The sequence below is a fragment of the Triticum dicoccoides genome, chromosome 5A, assembly GCF_002162155.2.
Source record: "Triticum dicoccoides isolate Atlit2015 ecotype Zavitan chromosome 5A, WEW_v2.0, whole genome shotgun sequence".
Lineage (NCBI taxonomy): Eukaryota > Viridiplantae > Streptophyta > Magnoliopsida > Poales > Poaceae > Triticum > Triticum dicoccoides.
In genome coordinates, this window is record NC_041388.1 from 52,500,185 (window position 1) to 52,520,073 (window position 19,889).

At 50.4% G+C, this 19,889-nt stretch overlaps 1 pseudogene; it reads left to right on the forward strand.

Annotated features, from left to right (window-relative positions):
* The first annotated feature begins 17,715 nt into the window (after window positions 1–17,715).
* Window positions 17,716–18,293, forward strand: LOC119299175 (annotated as a pseudogene).
* The last annotated feature ends 1,596 nt before the right edge of the window (window positions 18,294–19,889 follow it).

Sequence of the window (19,889 nt, forward strand, 5' to 3'; positions counted from 1 at the left end):
GGGCTGTGCCTTGGATGATGTGCTGCTGCCCTCCCTCCTCCCCTCTATTTATAGGGTGAAGGGGGAAGGGGGCCAACCCCTCTAGATGAGATCTAGAGGGAGGCAGCGGCCAAGGGGAGGGGACTTGCCCCCCAAGCCAAGGGGGGCGCCCCCTTTAGGGTTTCCCCTCAACCCTAGGAGCATGGGCCCAAGGGGGATGTCGCCCAGCCTACTTGGGGGCTGGTTCCATTCCACATACAGCCCATAGGGCCCTCCAGGGTAGGTGGACCCCCAGAACCCCTTCGGTGGTCCCGGTACAATACTGGCAAACCCCCGAATACTTCCGGTGACCGTATGATGACTTCCCATATATAAATCTTCACCTCCGGACCATTCCGAAACTCCTCGTGACGTCTGGGATCTCATCCGGGACTCCGAACAACATTCGGTAACCACATACTATTTCCCATAACAACTCTAGCTTCACCGAACCTTAAGTGTGTAGACCCTACAGGTTCGGGAACCATGTAGACATGACCGAGATATCTCTCGGACCAATAACCAATAGCCGGATCTGGATACCCATGTTGGCTCCCACATGTGCCATGATGATATCATTGGATGAACCATGATGTCGAGGATTCAATCATTCCCGTATACAATTCCCTTTGTCCATCGGCATGTTACTTGCCCGAGATTCGATCATCGGTATCCCAATACCTTGTTCAATCTTGTTATCGGCAAGTCTCTTTACTCTTTACGTAATGCATGATCCTGTGACTAACTCCTTAGTAAGTCTGAGCTCATTATGATGATGCATTACCGAGTGGGCCTAGAGATACCTCTCCGTCATACGGAGTGACAAATCCCAGTCTCGATTCCTGCCAACCCAACAGACACTTTCGGAGATACTCGTAGTGCACCTTTATAGCCACCCAGTTACGTTGTGACGTTTGGCACACCCAAAGCATTCCTACAGTATCCGGGAGTTGCACAATCTCATGGTCTAAGGAAAAGATACTTGACATTAGAAAAGCTTTAGCAGATGAACTATACGACCTTGTGCTATGCTTAGGAATGGGTCTTGTCCATCACATCATTCTCCTAATGATGTAATCCCGTTATCAATGACATCCAATGTCCATGGTCAGGAAACCACTACCATCTATTGATCAACGAGCTAGTCAACTAGAGGCTTACTAGGGACATATTACGATCTATGTATTCACACATGTATTACAGTTTCCGGTTAATACAATTATAGCATGAACAATAGACAATTATCATGAACAAGGAAATATAATAATAACCACTTTATTATTGCCTCTAGGGCATATTTCCAACACATCAATGCCACTAGGACCATGCATCATGAACTCAGCGACAAGGGCATATCCCAAAGGATCCTGTACAGGATCAGGGATCTCAGCCGAGATATAAGAATTTATAAGAGCCGGTGTTACAACCCTATCGTCCTCCTACTTTTTCCAAACAAGGATGTGCGCGTGCGGCAACCCCCTCTTCTAAAACTCAATAGTGTGCAGGACTGAAAACAGGAGGAAAAGGCGACAAAAATATAAGGAAGCCATAGAAGAAGGAAAAGGAAATGGAAAGAGGCCTGCAAGGGGCAGTACCAGCAACAACAGGACCAAAGGCATTTCCTTTCTTAATCCGATGAAGATACTGAGCAAGTTTCATGTGGTACACCCTAACAACAATGTCAACCCTATCCATCGCTATTTGGCCAGGTTCAACAAAATCAAGGATTTCTTCCCACTTTGGGTTACACGTGAACGTTGTGAAGACATCCGGCGACCCATGAACCCGCGAGACAACAACAACATCTTGGAAATTTTCATACATGTATCGGCGACCACCAGTGTAAGCCGACGGCATAATATTCTTCTTCCCAACCTTTGAGCCACCAACCATACCCTAGCCTACCGCGTCGACAACGCCCTGAAGATTTTCAACCCGCATCTCATCGTTACATTTAAGAATAAAACTAAGCCGACATTCATCAATGCAAGCCCAGAAATCAACAGCAGCCTGTGTCGACAACAGGCCACAACATAGGTAAGGATTATGCTGGTCTTGTTTATAATGTGAACAGAAGCAATAGAAGTCTTGCATGGTCATTTTAACTCTCTTGCTCGTGTCATTAACATCAGTACCAATATAGCGCACACCGAGCTGAAAGCCACGTTCACCATATGGGAACAGTAGAGGGTATTGCAAATACATGTAGGTAGTATCTAAAGACGAAGTACGATGAAGCCAATCTGCTTTACTGCGTATAATCAGGTCTCTACACATCGCTTCCAATGTGAAATCACCATAAACTAAAGCCGCCAATTCATCTGTTGTAGGCAAATTAAATTGAGTGCCATCATTTTCACCAGGAGCTATAAGCCTTATTGAAATCACCTCATGTTTATTATTTTTCAGTATGTCGCTAGCCATACGGAATTTCTTCACCAAAGAATTGTTTGCATCAAGCATCTGCATAAGACCCTTAACAATCTCCTTGTCTAACCCAGTGCTGGTTTTGTTGTGGTGGTTTAGGGCATGAATTCTGTTGTTAACCTCATTTTCTCTTTCATGTATGTATAACTCTGCATATTTGGGGGAATCACCCACATTCGGAAGTAGTGAGCCTATACGATGACAAACCTGACCATTAATTTTTTTAAAAAAATTGGACCTCCACCATCATTCACAGACTGGTCAATTTTTGCCCCCATGGATGTAAAAGCAAACAGGCAATTGTACTGGCGTATTTTCTTAATAAACCTTAGGCTATGGGGTGGGCCTTTATAATCAAGAAGGGATGGTAAGAACGGAGGCGGTTTTTTAAAGGGCTCAACAAAGACCTTCCCAACCTTACAACAGTTGTTGTAAACCACTTTTCTTTTTGTAATAGCAGACTGTGATTTCACCCTCTCACGCCACCAAAAGCTAGCCTTGCAGCGGCTGCATCGGTAATCTGGACCTCCATAGTATCATATTTTTGGATAAAAAGCTGTATAGGAGAGTAATATGCAATAAGTGAAAGATCGTGGATGTCGCCTAGAGGGGGTGAATAGGCGTTTTTAAAATAATTATGGTTTAGGCTTGAACAAATGCGGAATAAATCTAGCGGTTAATTTGTCAATCACAAAACCTACAACAACTAGTCTCACCTATGTGCACCAACAACTTATGCTAAGGAAGATAAAGAACTGTGTGATAGCAAGATATATGAGAAGAAACAATATGGCTATCAGAAAGTAAAGTGCATAAGTAAAGGGCTTGGGTAAGAGATAACCGAGGCACACGGAGATGATGATGTATCCCGAAGTTCACACCCTTGCAGATGCTAATCTTCGTTTGGAGCGGTGTGGAGGCACAATGCTCCCCAAGAAGCCACTAGGGCCACCGTAATCTCCTCACGCCCTCGCACAATGCATGATGTCGTGATTCCACTAAGGGACCCTTGAGGGCAGTCACCAAACCCGTACAAATGGCAACCCTTGGGGACGGTCACGAAACCCGTACACTTTGGCAACCCTTGGGGGCGGTCACCAGAACCTGTCATATTGCTCGGGGCAATCTCCACAACCTAATTGGAGACCCCGACGCTTGCCTGGATCTTTACACCATAATGATTGAGATCTGAACACCACCAACCGTCTAGGGCGTCCAAGAACCCAAGAGGAACAAGCTCAAGGGTACCAAGCATCCAAGTGTAATAAGCTTCTCAACTTGTAACTTCCACGTATCACCGAGGAGAACTCAAACCGATGCACCAAATGCAATGGCAAGGGCACACGGAGTGCCCAAGTCCTTCTCTCCCAAGTCCCATCAAAGCAACTAATGCTAGGGAGGAAAATGAGAGGAAGAACAAGAAGGAGAACACCAAGAACTCCAAGATCTAGATCCAAGGGGTTCCCCTCACATAGAGGAGAAAGTGATTGGTGGAAATGTGGATCTAGATCTCCTCTCTCTTTTCTCTCATAAACTAGCAAGAATCCATGGAGGGATTGAGAGTTAGCAAGCTCGAAGAAGGTCAACAATGGGGGGAGAACACGAGCTCAAGAGATAAAGTTCATTGGGGAAGAAGACCCCCTTTTATAGGAGGGGGAAAATCCAATCGTTATCCTCACAGCCCGCACCGAGCGGTACTACCGCTAGGGCGGCTATAGCCAAATGAAACACTACTGCAACTGGTCAACATGGCGGTACTACTGCCGGAGTGGTACTACGGCAAGGGTAGTATTCAAAGCCACACAAGTGCAATACACGATAGTATACACAGTGAGGAAGCGGTACTACCGCTAGGGATAGCGGTACTACCACGTGTCCACGGGTGTAAAAAATTATCCGCTGGAGCTAGCTTTGAGTAGAAAGTCGGCATGGTACTACCGCTCGCAGGGAGCGGTACTACCGCGTAGGGCGCAGATGTAAACAATTACTTCCGCGCCAACTTCCATGCGTGACATCGTTCTGGGCTAGAGGCAGCGGTACTACTGCTAAGGGAGTCCTGGATTAGGGGGTGTTCGGATAGCCGAACTATACCTTCAGCCGGACTCCTGGACTATGAAGATACAAGATTGAAGACTCCGTCCCGTGTCCAGAAGGGACTTTCCTTGGCGTGGAAGGCAAGCTTGGCGATACGGATGTTCAGATCTCCTACCATTGTAACCGACTCTATGTAACCCTAACCCGCTCTGGTGTCTATATAAATCGGAGGGTTTTAGTCCGTAGGACAACATACACATCAACAAGCATACCATAGGCTAGCTTCTAGGGTTTAGCCTCTCTGATCTCGTGGTAGATCTACTCTTGTACTACCCATATCATCAATATTAATCAAGCAAGACATAGGGTTTTACCTCCATCTAGAGGGCCTGAACCTGGGTAAAACTTCGTGTCCCTTGCCTCCTGTTACCATCCGGCCTAGACACACAGTTCGGGACCCCCTACCCGAGATCCGCCGGTTTTGACACCGACATTGGTGCTTTCATTGAGAGTTCCTCTGTGCCGTCGCCGTCAGGCCCGATGGCTCCTACGATCATCAATGGCGATGCAGTCCAGGGTGAGTCCTTCCTCCCCGGACAGATCTTCGTCTTTGGCGGCTTTGCACTGCGGGCCAATTCGCTTGGCCATCTGGAGCAGATCGAAAGCTACGCCCCTGGTCGTAGGTCAGATTTGGAAGTTTAAGCTACATGGCTGACATCCACGGGGACTTGATCTTCGACGGATTCGAGCCACTGCCGAGCGCGCCGCACTGTCACGACGAGCATGATCTAGCTCTGCCGCTGAACAATGCCCGGGAGGCCGCACCCGCATCGGCTCCGGCCCTTAGTTCGGAGCCAACCGCGCCGATTGAGGATGTGCGGTTGGACGCCACCTCGGGGGCTGTGATCCCAACGGCGGTTGAGCCGAACACCAGCCCCGTACTCTGCAAGACTCGTGACTCCATGGAGCCGGATTCTTCTCCGAACTCCGAGCCCTCCGCACCCCTGCCGATCGAATCCGATTGGGCGCCGAGCATGAAGTTCACAGCCGCGGACGTCTTTCAGCACTCGCCTTTCGGCGATATCCTGAAGTCACTGAAGTCTCTCTCTTTATCAGGAGATCCCTGGCCGGACTACGGTCAGCAAGGTTGGGGTACGGACGATGAACAAATTCAAAACCCACCCACCACCCACTTTGTAGCCACTGTCGACGACTTAACCGACATGCTCGACTACGACTCCGAAGACATCGACGGTATGGACGCCGATGAAGGAGATCAGTGGAAGAAGCCATTCAAAAGGAATCCTAGGGGCCCGTCCAGCTTGGACCGAATACTCGACCGCTTGTGCCAAATACATGGCACCCCCGAAAAGCCGGCCAATCACACCAACAGGGATTGTTGGGTGTTCAAGCAGGCAGGCAAGCTAAGCGCCGACAATGAAGACAAGGGGCTGCATAGCGATGACGACGAGGAGCCCCGGCCGCCGAACAACAATGGACAGAAGGGTTTTCCCCCACAAGTGCAGACGGTGAACATGATATACGCCACCCACGTCCCCAAAAGGGAGCGGAAGCGCGCGTTAAGGGACGTATACGCGGTAGAGCCAGTCGCCCCAAAGTTGAACCCATGGTCCTCCTGCCCGATCACCTTTGATCGAAGAGACCATCCCACTAGCATCCGTCATGGCGGATTTTCCACATTGGTTCTAGACCCAATTATTGACGGATTTCATCTCACTAGAGTCCTCATGGACGGCGGCAGCAGCCTGAACCTGCTTTACCAGGATACAGTGCGAAAAATGGGCATCGATCCCTCGAGGATTAAGCCCACCAAAACAACCTTTAAAGGTGTAATACCAGGTGTAGAGGCCAACTGTATAGGCTCAGTCACACTTGAAGTGGTCTTCGGATCCCCGGATAATTTCTGAAGCGAGGAATTGATCTTCGACATAGTCCCATTCCGCAGTGGCTATCATGCACTGCTCGGACGAACCGCATTCGCCAAATTCAATGTGGTACCGCACTATGCAAACCTTAAGCTCAAGATGCCAGGCCCTCGTGGAGTAATTACGGTCAATGGAAACACCGAACGCTCCCTCCGAACGGAGGAGCACACGGCGGCCCTTGCAGCAGAAGTACAAAGCAGCCTCTTCAGGCAGTTCTCCAGTCCGGCCATTAAACGTCCGGACACCGTCAAGCGCGCCCGGAGTAACCTACAACAAGACCGCCTGGCACGTTCCGAGTAGGCGTAGCAATGCAGCCCCAACCCCAACCCTCGCAAAAAGGCGACGCCAGTACTTCGCGTACATAACTACGCTCTAGAAATACCATGGGCATAGGGGGAGGGGCACCATCACGACACGCCCAAAACACAGCTTAAACCGCACCAGGGGCTGCCGATTCTTTACCTTTCTCTTACTTCCAGGACTCTACTCTTCGGAAGGCTTGTTCGGCAGTTCAATTGCCGCACAAACGATGCAAGAACCAGGGAAGCAGACAAGCCATGCTGCATTACGGAAATCCGAGGTGGTCTCTATCACGAGCAGTATACCTGTTTCACATACTATTCCGCAGCTTGCCCCTGGAGCAGACATGTTAAATAAGACATGTTAAATAGTCCAACTTTTCGTTTATCGCATTACTTGTATTGCTCTGCTTTGATCGCAGCTATTTTTAATAAACAATGCATAGCTTTTGTCTATTTTTTGCATTATCTTTTTATTAATAAATGTTCCTCAACGACATGTTGCACCCGTACAACTTGGTACGGCTAAAATACGCTAGGGGCTTTTAGCACCCCTCAATATGGTGTGAGAAGTCCGAACACTCTCACAAGTGCGGCACCCCATACTTATAGCACTATATGCATCGACTCCGAATCATGTCTTGGGTCAATAGTTGGGTTTGCCCGACTCCTATGTTTTGGTGCCTTACGTTCCGCTATATCGGCTAAGGTAGCACTAGGAGAACCACTGCGATTGTGCCCCAGTTGAGCTGGGCCGAGCACCTCAGTGGAGAAAGCTAAAACTGACTGTCATGATGAAGCGAGAGTTGGTCGCTGTTCGAGAGGTTTTTTCGAGTCCCTAAAGACTTATGCCGCTTAGGGCGAGGAGTCGGCTCTGTCCGGCCAAGGCGTGGATAACGCCCCGAACTCGGTCTTTCGAATACTAGGGGCTTCACCGAAATTTAAAATTATAAAATTCTATGGCTAAGTGAGAGTGTTCACGCATTATAGTCTGATTGCCTCGTTCGTTGGGCTGAGCGCCTCCCTCGAAGGACCCAAATATGGGAAAAAGAGCGCCCAGGTTTATCCCCGAACGCCCTAGCACTAGCGGCAAGGGGGCAGAAGCCGACAAGTCGCCATCTCTCAGTATTGATAAACAGCCGCATAGAAGGTAATATTTTAAATTCAAGTAGCATTGCTCAGCGCATATGAACAAGTTTTCAGCGCACAGGACAAACACGAGCGAGTTTTACTCAAAAATTACATCCCTAGTACATTCATCCGCCACAAGGCGGGCACCCTTCAGAACATCCTTATAGTAATTTTTGGGCTTGCGATGCTCTTTCCCCGCTGGTGGCCCGTCCTTCACAAGCTTCTCCGCATCCAGCCTGCCCCAGTGCACCTTAGCACGGGCAAAGGCCCTACGGGCACCTTCAATACAGACGGAGTGCTTGATGACTTTGAGCCTTGGACAGGCCTCCACCAGCCGCCGCACCAGCCCGAAATAGCTCCCAGGCAGAGCCTCTCCAGGCCACAGCCGAACTAGGAGGCCCTTCATGGCCTGTTCGGCCGCCTTGTGGAGCTCGACCAGTTGCTTCAGCTGGTCGCTCAGGGGCACAGGGTGTCCGGCCTCAGCATACTGAGACCAGAACACCTTCTCCGTCGAGCTTCCCTCCTCGGCTCGATAGAATGCGGCGGCATCGGATACACTCTGGGGAAGATCTGCGAATGCCCCTGGAGAGCTCCGGATTCGGGTAAGTATCAAGTAACTCACGTTTATGTGTTTACTTTGCATAAAGAATGCCTTACCCGCCGCTATCTTCTTCACCTCATCCAACTCCTGGAGGGTCTTTTGGGATTCGGCCTTGGCAGATTTGGCATTTTCAATAGCCACCGCAAGCTCGGACGCATGCAACTTCGAGTCACGCTCCAAACTCTCATGTTTTTCCATGAGAGCCTGGAGCTCTTGCCGCACCTTGCCTACCTCGGACTCATACTTCTCCCGCTCGGTGCGCTCCAAGGCCGAATTCTTCTCAGCCTCGTCCAACGCTTGCTTAAGGGTCGCCACCTCAGACGTGGCCCCTACAATAGCCACGATAATTCTGTCATTTTTTGCAATTGCACCTTTTTAATATATTTTTAAAAAGGTATTTCTCACCTTCATTGTCCTCGAGCTACTTCTTGGCACGCTCGAGCTCTTGCTTGGACCTTTCGAGGTCCTGCTTTAGCGTGTCCACTTCCGCAGTCAGTGCGGCGGACGCAAGCAGGGTAGCCTGCACATGCATATTGACTCATTTTTGTTAGACTCCTGCGAATTCTATTTGATCCTCTATTCAGCTTTTCTTCCCGAACGCCAAACAGAGCATCAGGGGCTACTGTCTATGGGGTACTATTATTTACACTTTCTTTACTTACCTCGAAGCCTGTCAAAAGGCTAGTACAAGCTTCAGTCAGTCCGTTTTTTGCGGACTGAACCTTCTGGACCACCGTACTCATAATAGCGCGCTGCTCCACGTCGATGGAGGCGCCTTGGAGCGCCTCCAGCATATTGTCCGGGGTCTCCGGTTGGACGGAGGCCGCCGGCACGGTGGACTTGCTCCTCTTGGAAGGAGGTCCCCTGCCGGACTCCAGAACCTTTGAAGGTTCCGGAGTGGTGTCCAGCCTAGAGCTGGACTTGGAGCCCTGGGGGGTTTCATCCCCCTTACTCCTGGAGTCCGGGAGGTCGCCTTGCAGCGCCTCCGGGACCACCTCCTCCCTGCTTGGAACCTGTTGGGACAACACCTCGGTGTCGTCCGTAGGGCGGGGGGAGGAAGCCGTCGGAAGCGAGTTCACATCCGACGTGTCCAGTGAGCCGCTCGACGACGCGTCGAGCCGGTATTTGGGTGGGCTGCATAAGCATATTCGACATAAGGGAAAGTTGTGCAATAAACGAATACTATGAATTACTCCGGTATCCAGATACTTATGATTTTGCCAGGGGCTTGGCCCTAGGCTGCCACTCCTCTTCGCCGTCGTCGGCGTCGTTGGAGTAGTCCGGAGGAAGGGTTTCCCCTTCTTGGACCCTCCGGCCTCCTCAGAGAGGGCGGCCTTCCTTTTCTTCTCTCCTCCCGCTGGAGGGGGAGAGGTCTCTTCTTCTTCCTCCTCATCTTCACGAGAGGAAGGTGCTTCGGGACCGTCGGATGACGAATCCGACACCTCCTGGCGCCGGGCACTCTTTCGAGTCCCCGTGGCCCTTTTCGTGGCCTTCTTCTCCGGCACCACATAGGGCGCCGGAACCAGCAGCTTCGCCAAGCGAGCGTCCGCTGGGCCTTCGGGCAAGGGAGCCGGACAGTTGATCTGTCTGGACGTCACCTCCCAATCCTATCAAAGATAAGGGAACTTAGATCCCGCATAGAGTCAGACTATGAGAAACTGATACCCTGTAAAAGGAAAAAACAGCTTACCGCGAGCGCGTGACGCTGCACGCTGAATCCGCGATCCTCGGTAGCAGATGCGGGAGCCTCGGCGCCCTTGAAAAGCATCCTCCAGGCATCTTCATACATCGTGTCGAAGAGCCTGTTTAGAGTTTGATGCTACGTCGGGTTGAACTACCACAGATTGAAGGCCCGTCGTTGACACGGGAGGATCAGGCGGATGAGCATAACCTGGACTACGTTGACAAGCTTGAGCTTCTTGTCCATCAGGGTTTGGATGCATGTTTGGAGTCTGGCCAGCTCTCCTTTTTTACCCCAAGACAGGCCTGTCTCCTGCTAGGAGGTGAGCCGCATAGGGGGCCGGATCGAAACTCAGGGGGTGCAACCCATTCGGCGTCGCGCGGCTCGGTGACGTAAAACCACCATGATTGCCACCCCTTCACCACAAAGGAGCCCTCGAGCCATAAGACATTGGCCATCTTGCCAACCATGGCACCGCCGCACTCCGCCTGGCTGCCGCGCACCACCTTTGGCTTGATGTTGAAAGTCTTAAGCCATTGGCCGAAATGGGGGCGGATGCGGAGGAACGCCTCGCACACGACGATGAACGCCAAGATGTTGAGGACGAAGTTCGGGGCCAGATCGTGGAAATCCAGGCAGTAGTAGAACATGAGCCCCCGGACAAATGGATGCAGAGGGAAGCCCAGTCCGCGGAGGAAATGGGGGAGGAATACCACCCTCTCATGGGGCCTAGGAGTGGGGATGAGCTGCCTCTTTTTGGGAAGCCGGTGCGCAATGTCGCTAGCCAGATATCCGGCCTTCCTCAGCTTTTTGATGTGTCCCTCCGTGACGGAGGAGACCATCCACTTGCCTCCCGCTCCAGACATGACTGGAGAAGGTTGAGGTAGTAGTGCGGACTTGGGCGCTGGAGCTCGAGTGGGCAAGAAGGGATAGGCAAAGGAGGAAGAAGGTGTGGGTGAAAAGGTGGATCCTTATCCCCTTATATGGGTGGACGCGACTACATGTCCCCACCAGCCTGGTAAAACTCGCTTATCTCCAAGCGCCGTAATCAAAGGCGCGGTTAGGTTACCCACGCCCGTATTGATGAGAATCTTGGAATAAGGGGGCATGATCTCTACTTTGACAAGACGTGCCAAGGAAGCCGCCTCGCATGACGCGCTGAGGTGGGATAATTAAACAACTCGGATAAAGGCTTGGCCGTGGTGTGTCGCACCATGGAATACGTCAGCAGATTAGATTTGTGTAAATATTATTCTCTCTATGGCAATATGTGGAAAACTTATCTTGCAGAACCAGACACTATCTCTGTGTTTAAAATCTTCTATGAAGTACTTGGAGGAGGAACCCGCCTTGCAATGCCGAAGACAATTTGCGCGCCAGACTCGTCGTCATTGAAGCCTGGTTCCGGGGCTACTGAGGGAGTCCTGGATTAGGGGGTGTTCGGATAGCCAAACTATACCTTCAGTCGGACTCCTGGACTATGAAGATACAAGATTGAAGACTCCGTCCCGTGTCCGGAAGGGACTTTCCTTGGCGTGGAAGGCAAGCTTGGCGATACGGATGTTCAGATCTCCTACCATTGTAACGGACTCTATGTAACCCTAACCCGCTCCAGTGTCTATATAAACCGGAGGGTTTTAGTCCGTAGGACAACATACACATCAACAATCATACCATAGGCTAGCTTCTAGGGTTTAGCCTCTCTGATTTCATGGTAGATCTACTCTTGTACTACCCATATAATCAATATTAATCAAGCAGGACGTAGGGTTTTACCTCCATCGAGAGGGCCCGAACCTGGGTAAAACTTCGTGTCCCTTGCCTCCTGTTACCATCCGGCCTAGACGCACAGTTCGGGACCCCCTACCCGAGATCCGCCGGTTTTGACACCGACAACTGCTAACCAGGAGCGGTACTACCGCTGGACCCTGCGGTACTACTGCTCCCTTGAGCAGTACTACTGCACGCCACAGAGACTTTAGCACTTGGCTGCCTTCATATCGTAGCTAAAGACAACAGAAGGATACAATAAAATCAGAACTGCCATAACTTCTGCAAATGAGCTCCGAATTGAGCAAACTCAAGCTTGTTGGATACAAGACGACGAGTAGCATCAAAATAACGACATAACCTTCAACATCGAAAACATCATAGAAGATGGATGACAAACATCATAGAAGATGGTAATAGTAAGAAGAGGCAGGGGGGGTATGCCTAACAAATGGAGGAGTGAAACCTCCAACAGAGAAGAACCGACATAACCTTCAACGTCGAAAACATCATAGAAGATGCCCGTGAGCTCCGTTTTCGATGAACTCGAGCTTGTCATCAAGATGACCAAAAGCTCTAAGACTCACAAAAAGAACCAAACAAGAACCAAGAAAGATGATGCAAGGATGCAATGGTTTGAGCTCTCTACGAATGATACGATCAAGCTACTCATCGAGAGCCCCCCTTAATAGTACGACAATCTATCCTATAACCCGCTCTCCCAACAACCACTATGAGACCGGTAAAATAGAAAACCTATCAAGGGCAAACCTTTGCCTAGCACATGGTCCACTTGATCTAGATGATGACGATCTTGACTTCCTCAAGTTGGTCCATCTTTTTGATTGCATTGGCTCGATGAAGACTAGTTGATTGCTCCATCATACTCCACTATGGGTGAGCCACTCTTCTGCACATCTTCACAAGTTCATTGTCACCACAATGAACGGCAAGCTTCAAGCATTTGATCGAGGAGGAAGTCAACGGACACCGAGAGGCTGGCCGGAAGAGAAATGCAATTGGGACAGGAGGAGGCCAACTAGGGAGGTCGTCAGGAAGATTTTGAAATTTGGAGAGGACGAGCGTTGTTGATTTGTTTGATTTAGAAAAGAAAGGAATTAAATAGGGAGCGGCTCATCTAGTTGAGACATAACTATGTCTCTTTTAGTTGATGTCATCCGCTGTCATTGCAGCCCGTTTGAGTCCCTCGGATACTTGTTTGGTCCACTAGGGTTTGGGTTGTCTCCTGGTTTGGCCCATCAGTTTTTAGTTTATTGTTTACCAGTTTTGGATATCTGTTGTACATGCACAGAGCAGCCCAAATATGTGCAGCCCTCCCTCGATCGCCTTCCTCAAGTTGCTTCTAGCCTGGTTGAGAGGTCCTAAACGACGCTTTCAGTGCCGGTTTAGGCCACCAGCGCTCGAAGGAGACGCTAAGGCCTTGTACAATGGGAGGTGCTTAAAGAGATGCTTAGAAAAATAAACCGGGTTTTTCTGAAGCATCGGTGTCTATTTTTACAGGAAAGGCGCTTAGTTAAACGTCTATCCTGTAGAAATAAGCACCGGTGCTTAAGAAAAATTTGATTTATTTCTCTTTTTTTTTAAGACACATTTGATTTATTTCTCTAAGCACCTCCCCTAAGCACCTTCCATTGTACAAGGCCTAAGCGGGCCAGCCTAGCATTCTTCGTTCGATGGAACGTGACGCTGGAATGATAAACTAATCGATCGAACATACCCTTTTTCAAGGCAGTCGTTCACTCGCTCACGTCAACTATCTCAAAAACAAAACGCTCATCGAATGTAACTATTTTCAAAGCAGCTGGCCGTCTCGCAGATGATCGTTGACTTTTGAAAGAAGTTCATAAAAGTTCAAAAAACATAGATGTGAAAAGAGTTCATAATTTTCTGGTAGTCGCAAATGTGAAAATGTTTTTTTGAAAAAGTTCATCGATTTCAAAAAAAGTTCATCAATTTTGAGGAACAGTTCAAAATTTTGAAAAAGTTCATCAATTTAAAAAATAGTTCACCAATTTTGGAAAAAGTCCTTCGATTTTGAAAAAAGTTCATCGCTCTTGAGAAAAATTTCATCGAATTTAAAAAAAATCAATTTTTTAAAATGTTCATCAATTTTGAAAAAAAGATCACTAATTTTGAAAGAGTTCATCGATTTTGGAAAATCTCCTGCACTTTGAAAACTAAATTTAAATAAAAAATTTCTTTTAAACCATGAAATAGGAATTAGGATTTGGCAAATAGAAGAAAGAAGAAAAGATGGAAATGCACGTAAGTGATGGGAACAGACATGAAATTTTTGCAGGATAACGGAAAGAAAAAGAAGCTAAATGGTCCGGTCCAGCTTTGAGGGAGGTGTGCGCCCGTTTGCGGATAACAAAGTAACGCGCGCTGAAGAAGCTTTGAATAGGAATGCTAGCCTGGTTTTGTTTCTTTGTTCGTATGATTTGTGCTTAGATAGGATTATTTTTTGCCAGTAGCAGCGTCGTCACGAGCAACGTCCGGCCTAAGTTTGTTCTTTGTACAATTTTTCTAATGTGCGGTTAGTTTCTTTTCAGTATCTATGTTTCATTTCCTTTTTCATTTATATTTCCTATTCATGTTCTTTTATTTAATTTTCATGTTCCTTAGAAATAAAATATGAAAGAAAATGTTTTAATTTGTTGTAGTCTTTCACAAAAAGTGTTCATGCATATCTAAAAATATCATATCATGTAGTAGAAAAATATTGTGTATCTGGAAAATGTACTACCCTGTGTTTCTAAATATAAGTCATTTTAGAGATTTCAATATAGATTACATACAGATGTATATAGACGGGTTCTAGCGTATAGATTCACTCATTTTGCTATATATCTAGTCTGCAGTGCAATGCCTAAATGGACTTATATTTAGGAACGGAGGAAGTATAATGTTGTGAAAAACATTCATTATGTATAAAAAGATGTTTAAAATGTATTTCAAAAATGTTCAAGATGTATTTGCAAAAAAATATTCAACTTGTATTCGGGAAAAACATTTCAATGTAAAAACAATTCAACGCGTGTTTAAAAGACTTCACTACGTATTTAAAAAAATCGCCATGCGCAGTCGCGTTGTGGCCCCTCTAATTACGTAATATGTGTGTCGTGTGCAATTGCATGTCATGGGTGGACATGCAATTTCCCTCATACGTGGATCATCTTAGAATCTTCTTTCTCATGACACGCGAGAAAAGGACAAAAAAGTTGCAACCTCATCCTAGTTGCAGCCTTGTTGTTCCCTTGCAATTGCATGACATATGTGTCATGTGTAGTAACTTTGTGCCAGTGCAGTTGAAGTTGAGTTATAGCGCTAGTAGTTGCATGTCTATTGATGAACGTGCAACTGGACTGAACACGCCCTTCATGATCCTTAGTTGCAGCTTTCTGTCCATGTACTTTTTTTTCGAAACGGAGGCAAAAGTTTTGCCTCATCGATTAATTAAGAAGAAGAGAATTGCCCAGTTAATTTATGGAAAACCGGGCGAAAACCAATACAAACTAAGCACGAACAAACTACTCCCACGACATGAAACCCCACAACCACACAGGCGGCCTGCCAAACTCTCCAAATACACAATATCCAGAAACCTCTTCACTGCTACTACGCCGAGTGACTCCCCACAAGAACACCTCCACACAAGAAATCAAGCACCTCCCAACCCACAACGACAACCCAAACAAAGAGGACAAGCCGAGAGACCGAAGATCATCCATCAAGCAGCGATAGACACCTTGCTTTTGGCATCATTTTTGGCTTTGCCCAACTTTTTTTGTTTGCCCCTTATTGGTGTCCCCGTCAGGAGGCAAGCAATCGACCTGCCCAAACCAGGTCTAGCAACCTCCACACTGGCTAGCAAATCACAAAGTTCCTTCGCGAAAAGAGCATTTGGATTTGGAGTAGGTGCCAACACAAGTGGCTCAATGGTCATGCCACTCACATGCATCACCTGCCCGATGGTTGCAGACGAGGGAAGGGCAGCAACATCTAAAACTCCGTGCTCCAAGACGCTGAGAGGTAGGTTGTCTGACCCCTGACAAGGATCCACAGGTGGTGGTGAGGGCACTATGTCCACCTCCAAAGCCTGACAAAGCTCCACAGGGGGTGGTGAGGACACAGGGTCCACCTTCGAAGCCTGGAGAGAGTCCAACTTGAGCTGCTCCATCGACACAGGCGAAACATGTTCCCCACACAACACCTGCAACTCGGGCATGATCTGCAGCACCGGAGACACAACCTCAGCGGATGCCTAACCCACGGAGTTCGGCAACACAAGAGGCGTCGAACTAGACCCAACACGGGGCGAGAAGCTACCAAAGAGCTCCGCACCCGCCTCATCCATGAAGCCAACAGAAGACTCAACCACGGGAGCCTGTGCAAGAGGGAGCCTTTGCAGAGCAGCCTCCGCACGCTCCAGAAAGCTCCCAATACGCCCAGCCTTGCAGGGAGTCAGCGACCTCGCGAAGCGGCTTAATTGCCTCCTCCATCTGTGAGGAAGTCATGCCATGAAGGTCAGATCCTAGTAGCTTTGTGTGCACCCCAAGAGCAAGCTGGAGCGTCACATCTATCGGGACAGAAGCCGAAGCAACCGACGAGTAAGGCGAGGAATCACGCCGAAGAGTCTTCATGTTGGACGGGGCCTCGTGTATCTCTGATGCCGATGAAGGCGCAACAATCATAGCCCAAGAATGAGCCAGCGGTCGAGTAGAACTTGCAGAAGGCTGCGGATGCACCAGCTTGCAGCCATCCCGTGCACGGTGTCCCGAGCGAAAGCATCTGTTGCACCGAATTGGATCCCTGCACTCCGCTGCTCGATGACCTTCTCCGAAGCAACGGAAACATCTGTTCTAGAGCCACGCGGGCGGCCGGGGACGCTGTTGAGGCATGAAAGCCGAAGGTGACCGAGGTGCCTGCCGCGCACGGCGGGACTGGACAAGCTTCCAGCCTGCAGTGTCCTCCACGAGCCCCACGCATGCCGCATCCGGCCTGACGAGGAAGTCTGCGTCTGCGTCTGCATCAGAAACCATGGGGCTGGAGCTCAACAGGGCATCAGGCGGCCGGCAGCCGTCCAGGCAGGGCAGCGCTGTCGGTGACCCGTCAAAGGTCTCCGGCACCTCCACGACAACGTCTTCAGAACACAAATGTGGCTCCGGCGGCGGGGACACAGGCCCCCGACCCAGATCAGGCCGGGGCGGTTGGGAGCTTGGTGACGAGCAGAGGAGGCCGGAGGGCGCCGCCGGCCGGCCGGAGGAGGCGCCGACAACGAGGACGGGGACAGTTGGCAGAGGAGGCAGACTGGCCGGCCCCGAGGGCGTGCACGGGAGCTTGCGCGAGGCGGCGAAGCATCCTTGAACGGTTGGATCGGCCTTGCGGGCGGCGAGGGAGGCCGCAGCGAGCTTGATGGCCGGAGTCGGAGAGGACGCCGAAGACGGCACGGCCGCCGTGAGCATTGGGCCGTCACGAGCGCCGGAGTAGACAGCCACGCAGCCGTCGCGGGGGGCGGACCTTCGAGGGGCAGAAGAGAGAGGGCGCCGTGGTGGTTCCGGATCTGGTCCCGGCGGCAGCAGAGGGCGCCGGAGGAAGGAGATCGGGCGGCGCCGCCGGGGACGCTCACCCGATGCGGGAGCCCATGAGCGGCAGCCTGCTTTGTTTTCTTACCTACAATTGAGTTACAATGCATTCGGTTGTATGTCTATCTAGTGATAAACATGCAACTGTCCCAACAACACCCTCCTAACCCGAGTGGCAAGGGACATCAAGCCAAGCAACGTGATGCTGGACGCCTCCCTCGCCGCCAAGCTCGGCGCCTTTGGGCTCGCCAGGCTCGTCGACCACGGCCGTGGCTCGCACACGACGACGGTCGTCGCCGGTACCATGGGGTACATTGACCCGAGTGCATGGTCACTGGCCAGGCCAGCGTGGCGTCTTACGTGTACAGTTTCGGCCTCCTCCTCCTCGAGATCGCCTGCGGACGAACGCCCGTCGTCCTCCTCCAGGAGAAGTCCGCGGTGCACATCTCGCAGCAGGTCTGGGAGCTGTACAGCGAAGGAGCCGTCCTCGACGCTGCGGACAGGCGCCTAGAGGGGGAGTTCGACCAGCGGGAGATGGAGGCGGTGTTGGTCGTCGGGCTCTGGTGCGTGCACCCTGACCGGACCGTCAGGCCGTCAGCCAGGCAAGCCGTCAACGCGCTGCGGTTCGAGGCGCCACTGCCGAGCCTCCCCGCGAGCATGCCTGCCGCCAGATACGGTTTCTCCGGTTCAGGTTCCGCGTCTCTGGTCGTGACAGCCAGCAGCGCCAGCACCATGTACACAAATGGCGGATCCAGCAATGCCAGCACCATGTCTTTTTAGGCATATGGATTGGGAATCTTCACTGACGGGTGCAAATTCCTGGAACCTTAATAGTAATCCAACTTTTATGTAATCTGATTTTTTTTTCCGCATAGAAGACCACAAGTCATTCCTTGGTGAAACTTTACAAGTGAGTACACAATGGAGCATGTTCGTTAAAAAATATTTCAGAATTGTTTATTCATAGTTCTAAATAGTCCGACTCGCCCAACTGGGCTCGCTGGTTCGCCTTCGAACACGAGGAGGCGAGACGACGCGACGTTCGCAAAGTCGACCGCACCGTGCCACCGCCCCCGCTCGTCGTCCGCGAGGAGGACCAGGCGGCGGAGGCCGCCTACCAGGATGCCCTTGCGGCGGTCTACGGGAGAGCGAGGAGGACGAGCGGCGCAGGGTGGCGGTGGCCGAGGAAAGGGAGGCGGCGTACGAGGAGGCCATGACGCAGGCCATGGCCCTCTCCGCGGCGGGCGACTGCGTACTGCCGCCGGTGACCCCGCCGTCCCCTGTGAAAGCCGAGCCAGAGCCAGAGCCGGAGCCGTCCCCAATCGAGTGCTACTTCTGGATGGGAGTAGTGCGCGGGTGGGTCAGCGCGCCACCAGTCTAGGTTGGGGCGATGCCGGCGCAGGAGGCAGTGTACCTCGAACATTGGCGCCAGCGACGGCTGGCCAAGGAGCGCCGCCACGACAAGTACCTCGAGATGCTCGAGCGCGAGGCCGAGGACGAGCAGCGCGAGGCCGAGGAGGAGGCGCGTCAGGCCGCGGCGGCACAGCCCGCACCCGACATGAACGACCTCTGGAACACGACGTTCCCATGGGCTGGCCCTGCACCGACGCTCATCGACCTCATAGACCCCGAGGAGGAGGACGACGACTCCTAGGCAGCGCGCCGCCTCATAGTTTAGTTTGTTTTTAATTTTCTTAAATGCAAATGTGGCGTGTGGACTCTCGCTGGCCTTCGTGGCCGGCTTTAATGTTTACTTAATATTTATTTTATTTTAAACATGTATGCATTTTTTTCTCGTGCCATTAAAATAGGCCGGACCAGCATTGGACGCATGCGACGAACCAAACGCAGAAGCGAACGTTCATATCCGCCTGACCGATTCAAATGGATAAAAAAGGATAAAATCGCCGTCCGTTTAGGTCGACCCGTTAAATCACTCTAAGTACCCTTTTCTCGAGAGCATGCTAATAGTGTACCATATTTTTATTGGTAGGAGTAAAATGATTACAAGAGACCTACGATAGATGCGTACATCAATCGTAGGCACACCTACACCAACCAACACGAGCGGAATCTATACCAACACCGGCAAGTTTCTCCTCTCTGCTCTCATCAAGCATTTGTAGGGTGAGACAAAGTGGACCTTTGAACTGCTCAACTATATGAAACAGTCTTGCGTTTCTTTGCATCCAAAGCGACCATGTGCTCCCAGTTACTATGGAATTAAATCCACGCTTATCCTGTCCTCGAAAACCTTGTATGGTCTTAGCCACCAATCGTTAAAGTATCTGTCGTAGCAGGATAGAGGACATGAAGCTGCAAGGTGTCGGAAGAAGTCTGTCGCACTTCTCGTGCGTAGACGCATTGCACCAGAAT